General features: G+C 44.8%; 1 pseudogene; it reads right to left on the reverse strand.

The window, feature by feature from the left end:
• Nucleotides 1-214: 214 nt before the first annotated feature.
• LOC150009336 (large ribosomal subunit protein bL32m pseudogene) lies at nucleotides 215-787 on the reverse strand (annotated as a pseudogene).
• Between the last annotated feature and the right edge of the window lie 5,617 nt (nucleotides 788-6,404).

A 6,404-nucleotide genomic window follows, 5' to 3' on the forward strand; every position in this document is an offset into this window, starting at 1 on the left:
TCTTTTGAGAGACTGCTTTTTAGGGTTAAGAGGTGTTTTGTTTTGTTTTGTTTTGCCTCTGCATAAACATTTTCAGACTTTATTCCTGATACGTCTTCAGATTATCCACACAAAACTAACTGCTAATGAAGAATGTTTTAAACTGCATTGATGATTCTAAAATAGGCACAAAACATTAAAAAAAATAATCTTCCTCTTTTCCGGGAGAAATGTTTTATGTTAAGTTATACTGTTTAAACATCTCTGGTGTCAACTCTGGGTGGATGGTTGGTTGCTTCCTGTCTTCTTCAGTGATCCTCTTGCCCTGATCTTGTTCAGATGATGTCTCTCCCATGTACAGCACCATGTTTCTGTAGTAGGAGCCTTAAAAGGGCCCCCTTCTTGTTTCCCTATCTGCCTTATTTCTGCAATCTCCTTGCATACCTTCTCATAGCAATAGCCACAAGGACAGGTTTCTGTTTCAGGTGACCAATGTCAGGACAAATGTCTCTGTTGTTCTTAACTTTAATAAGCTTTTGAGGATTTCTTCTATACCGGTTAACTTCAGTGCTGTATCTGTTTTTGGGTGCTGTCATCCAAAAGATACTATTCAAAAGGCTGGAAATCTCCTTACTTCAATCGTATCATTTGCTGGTTCTGTAAATATAGTTGGACCTTGGACCACTAATGCTGGTCCCCACGGAGGGCTGGGAAGGCCTGTCGTGCTCTCCTGAAGTTTCCACTGCAGTATCTCCCAAAAGTTCTGGAGGAGTCGGGCCATCTGCCATGAGGGAACCAATACCAACATGGCCGCCAACTGAGAAGTGTCTTCCAGTGAAGTGAAATTATTGGAAGTGTAAAGGAACAAAGCTGGTAATTCATAGGCTCATGGGACTGGAAGGAATCTTAGAGGATCTCAGTTCAACTTTGCAATTCATGAAGTAATTTATTCTGCTCAAGTTTGCCGAAGTCTTAGAGCCCTGAGCTCTCTACTAGAAACCGTCATTCTCTGGAGCCAGAATGGATCTGGGAGCATGTGAGATGGTCACTCTCTGAGTGTCCATGTTCTTTTGATACAGAGAGATCTGATCAGATTACTGGGGAGGAGGAGGGAGGGACCTTAGGAAGCAGTTGCCTGAGGCAATGGTAAACAATCTAGGATGGGATTGGCTGAGAAGCCAAATATTTCCAGTGTGCATGGAATTATGGATGAGAAGATTTAAACAGAAGGAAGGCGGAGACTCTCTTGCTCTTCCTCAAGGATGCCTGGATAATTGTGCTGTAGCTGCCTGCATTTCCCAAAGGACAGTATTTTAAATGGCAGAAGGAACTCTGGGCGCAGCCTAGAATTGGTCTGGCCTGGCAGAGGGTGGCAGGGTTATTTTTCTTTGGGTGTGCTAGAGGGGTTGGGCTCTGAGGCAGAAGCCTGCCATTCTTCTAAAATTGTGTGGCTTTTGTATCTTACGTTGTTTTAGGCTGCAAACTAACCTTATAGAAATAAGGTAATTAAAAACTAACAGGGGCCCTGTCTGGAGTGGCTCAGTGGATTGAGCGCCGACCTGCAAACCAAAGGGTCGGGTTTTATTCCCAGTCAGGACACATGCCTGGGTTGTGGGCCAGGTCCCCAGTTGGGGGCATGCGAGAGGCAACCACACATTGATGTTTCTCTCCCTCTCTTCCCCTTTCTCTAAAAATAAATAAGTAAAATCTACAAACAAACAAACACTAACAGGGAATGACTGGGGAAATCAAGAGTTAAATTTTAGCCTTAATTGGTAGGCTGAAGTGACTAATGCATGTGGAAAGCTGTTATTTCAAAATTGTGTACCTTTTTAATGATGACTCCTTTCCTTTTTCACCAAACCTCTCCTTCTGGAATTTTGCCTAGAGAGTGGCAGCAGGCAGCAGGTCCCCTCTTGCTGTTTGGTAATATTTTTGGCTCTTCCTTCAACCCTGCTGTGGAGCTCAGGTTGGTCACTGTTGGCTTGGGAAAATGACACCCTCCAACTCTACTTCTACCAGCCACTAGTTTGTAGAAATATAGTCACATGATTCAGCACAGCCCAGTCATGGCTTCTGTCTCTCCTGGGAAAGATTTGGGATCACAAACCCAGGTGCCAGGGCCAGGGAAATAAAATGTGTCAACATAAGTAACATTCAGACCTGTAGAGAATTTTTGTGAGTTTATCTGAGCCAAACTGATGACAACTGCCAGGAAGCAAAATCTCAATGGTTTGAGAAATGCTCTGAAAAATGGTAGTTTAACACCTTGCTTTATTTTATTTATTTATTTTTTATTTTTTATGGTTAAATCTAAAGCAGCAAAGGGCACCTAGAAAGTTTGTGAATGCTGCAGAAGGTCTAAGAAAAGCTGTAATAATAAAAAGGAAAGTTATGGAAGCTTTAAACCTGGGAAAAGAAAACCTCAGCTGCCCGCGCTCTGCCCATGCCCTGAAAGGAAAAATTGAGGTTTCCCAGGGAAACTTCAGAACTTCACATGAAAGAAAGGGAACCAAAAGAAGTGCAAGGCATGCAAATGAAAAAGTTTGCCAGAAATTTACAAAGGTTTTGAGAAGAAATTGCACGGCTCCAGCAACAGAAGGTACAATGCATGGAAATGCAGCCCCAAAGGACAAGGATTCTCCTTCGCGCCCCTAACACCCTTCTCCCTACCAAAACCCTCCAGCATCCGGCACTGCAAAGAAGCAAGAAGTGGCACAAGGTTCCCCCGCACAAAACCAACAAAACCAGCCGCCAATGGTGGTTTTGTCAGCAGAGGCCTCGACCGGAATGTCATCCCTAAAGGAGGCATGCCCAGGTCAATAACACCTTGCTTTATACATTATAATCAAATGAGGAGACATAAGGGGATTACTTGAAAACCACTGGCAATAGTTTAGGGAGGCAGGAGAAAGCAAAGTGGGGAAATCTCTGGGACTGGATAAAAAGTAAAATGATAAACACATACTTCTTTTACATTGATGGGTATACCATGGTTAACAGTGAACATTCACAGCACATAAAGATAGTATGTGGGAGAACAAGATAACAATGAGGGGCTCCAGTGGTCTCTGCTCTGGTGGGAGATTGTGCCCTGAGGGGCCTGGGAAAAGGAAATTGTCTTGATATCCCAGAGGTTTGTTATCTTAGATGCAAAGAGACAACAGACAGACTCAGTTAAGGTAGATTGACCTTTAAGAAAGATACTGGTCTAGGACATGACTACATGCCATGAACTGCTTTTAGCTGATGTGTTAATTTCAGATCATCCTTTGTGGTTACTTTAGGTCTCTGATCTGTAAGGCTGGCATGCAAGCCTCCCCTGAGTTTGTCAGGTTTAGTACGTGGCCCCTTTTCTTCCACAAGTGTAAGGTTGGAGGGGCCATGTATAAGATGACAAGCACCAGTGAGGCTGCGGTAGATGGAAAAGCATGCTTTAAAGGTGGTGAGTGCTTCTCAGCGCCAGCCCATTTTAGCCATGTTGGGCTGTGGGCCCACCATTGCCAAATCTTTGTTTTTCAAGAAAGGCTGAAATCCAAACTTTTAGGAAATACCTCAATTTTTAAAAACACTTTGTGAACCAACTAAAACATATCTGTGGACCAGATTTAGCCCATGGCATGTCCCTCTATTGCCTCTGGGGTTTAAAGTCTTTCTCACTTGCTGACTGTGCCCATTTAGGTCCATCTGATATAATGGTAGATTTTTAAAAAAATTCAGTGATAATGTTACAGAGCGAAAGGGATTTCTTTCACGTGGCGCCTTGGTGTAAAACCCAACAACTAGTGTTGAGGGAAACAGTTCTTTATTTACAGTATTCCAACCTGGGTAGGGCAGTGAGCACTTCAGCTCAGAGCCCTGTTCTCCCACGGGACCCAGCACTTCCCTTGCCCCCAAAGGGCTAGAAGCCAAAAACATTCCCAGAAGTTCCCCATCCCTTATCTGTCAGCTGTCTCCTTCAGGATCTGGGGTACGATGTCATCAGCCTCCATATAGCAGTCCAGGAAAACATGTCCCATGTTGCACTGGATCACGGATGATTCTCCCTTTCCTTTCAAAGCCGAATGGTGTTCTCCTCTGCCCTCCTTGCAAACCACGTGGATCTCCTCTCCTTTCTCAAAACTGCATGAAGCTCCCTTTCCTTTCAAGCGGCATGGAGTTCTTGCCAAAATGTCTGCTGCCTATTTTTAAACCTCTGACGCAGTGGGTGTGGTACCCAGTTCTGACCATTCACAGAACCTTGCACAGGCTTGTATGCTCTTTCTGCACCACTCCATGGTCCAAACCCCTCCCATCTTCTTGGGGCCTTAGAAGAACCAAAACCATTTGCATAACTGAGAAACTAAGCTACTAGCCATAGTCATGCAAAGGCATCTTAAAAGCTGTTCCCTTTTCCCCATCCCCCAACCCACAGGCTCTGGGGACTTTTGCAGACCCCCACTCTGTAACAATAACAATGAAGAGATATAAAGCAAATTTGGGAGGTTTACATGAATTTTGCAATAGTTGTATAGTTGATTAATATTTAAAAAAAATTTTTTCTAAAAAGGGACCTGGCCCCTCAGTGGGTCTGCTAAGGACCAGCTACAGTGTGTTGGTGGAAATCAAGTCTCTGGGTAGGGGCATTTCACGCCCCCCTGTCCAGGTGTCCTGTGACTCAGGTAAGCAAGCTGGACTTGCTAACACCGCAGCTGCATGCTAGCTGCAAGCTGTTTCAGGCCACTGAGCTATGGTATCCTGAGGACAAAGAGACTTTGCTGAGTACTCCATTACTCCCTTGTCCTATCATCTTGTTTGGAACTTAGCCTTAAGGACTTACAGTTCTGTTTTGTACCTAAGCAGTTAATGTTTGAACCCCGGTATCCTGTTTTCCCTGTAAGCAATAGGATGTGTATCCTGTAATTGCCACCCTCAGATTTCAATAAAAGGAAGGTGCTTGCTCTGCTCAGTGCTGACCTGCCTGAGCATGCAGCAGCCCTCTGTCCCATTCTGTCTGCTGGAATTACTTGCGTGCCCTTGACCACAAAGTACTACAACATAGTGTGTGGGTTCTTGACTTCGTTATAGGAAGGATTTCACAACACAAGTCCAGGTGACTATGAGGATACATTTATTAAAGCTGGGGACAATGAAACAAGGAAGGGCTTGGTATAGAAGCAACAGGAGAGCCTAGGCTGGGCTGCCTTAGCTCACTGAGAAGTCAGAGAAAAGGGGGCCTTGGGGATGGGGTTAAACCAGAGACAAGTTGCCTGATGCCTATTGCCTTAGAGTTTAGGAGAACATGTCTGTGAAGAATGAAGTGGGGAAAGAAGAAAGGAAAGGGAATGGCAAAGGAGAGCTTGAGTGCTTGGTCCTTTGTCTTAAGGCTTTTATCTCTCTTGGAGGGAATCTTAGGAGAGGTCTCCAGGGAGGGTTTCAGCAGAATACTGTATTCCTCAGTTCTCCAGGTGTGCCCTTTCAGGGTCATGGTCTCCACCAATTGGTCAGTGGCAGGGTCTTCAGTCATTGTTATTGGTTCTGGCATCGCTCACCTGGTTTTTGCTGCTTTTCTGGGCCTAGAGTTGAAACACAACTGAGGCCTAGATGGTATCTCTTAGATGTTATCTCCAGGGAGGAAAGGTCAGGGAAGAAGAGGTTACCCTGGGGATGAGTTCCTTGTTTTCCCAGTTTTGCCTCTACCAGGCACTCAGGCCTCCCTGCCCTGGTGAACATCCGCACCTGGCTGTAAATTGCTCAGACATTGTGTTCAACTATCTGTCTCAGCTTCCCAATTCCACTTGCCAAGGAATTTTCCTAGTTTCTCATTATCCCATCTCACAGGTGACTATGAGGGTATGTTTATTAAAGCTGGGGACAATGAAACAAGGAAGGGCTTAGCATAGAAGAGGCAACAGGAGAGCCCAGGCTGGATTGCCTTAGCTCACTAGGAAGTCAAAGAAAAGGGGGTACTAGGGATGGGTTCAGGGGATAAGTCAGAGACAAGTTGCCAGATGCCCATTGCCTTAAGAGTTTAGGAGACTTGTGCCCATGAAGAAAGAAGTGGGGGCGGGGGGCGGAGAGAAAAGAAAGGGAATGGCATTGGCTGGTCCCAGAGGGAGAGCATGCATGCCCTACATTCTTTGTCTAGAGGCTTTTATCTCTTTCTTGCAGGTGAAAATCTTAGGGGAGCTCTTGAGGCAGGATAGCAAGAAGCTAGGAAAATTCCTGGGCAAGTGGAATGGAGAAACAGAGACAGGAAAATTAAATAAGGCCAAACAGTTTGAGTAACTTACAGCCAACTGGTGAATTTCAAGAACTTACCTCCCCTAACCAAGGACACTTGAGAGTGAATGGTTTATACCTCTCTCTCCTCCTTAACCAAAGAATACATAGCTTAAATCTTTCTGGTCTGGGAAATAAAGAAAAGAGACCCAGTAAATGTCATT

Source organism: Furipterus horrens, unplaced genomic scaffold (genome assembly GCF_987537825.1).
Source record: "Furipterus horrens unplaced genomic scaffold, mFurHor1.1.pri manual_scaffold_5, whole genome shotgun sequence".
Lineage (NCBI taxonomy): Eukaryota > Metazoa > Chordata > Mammalia > Chiroptera > Furipteridae > Furipterus > Furipterus horrens.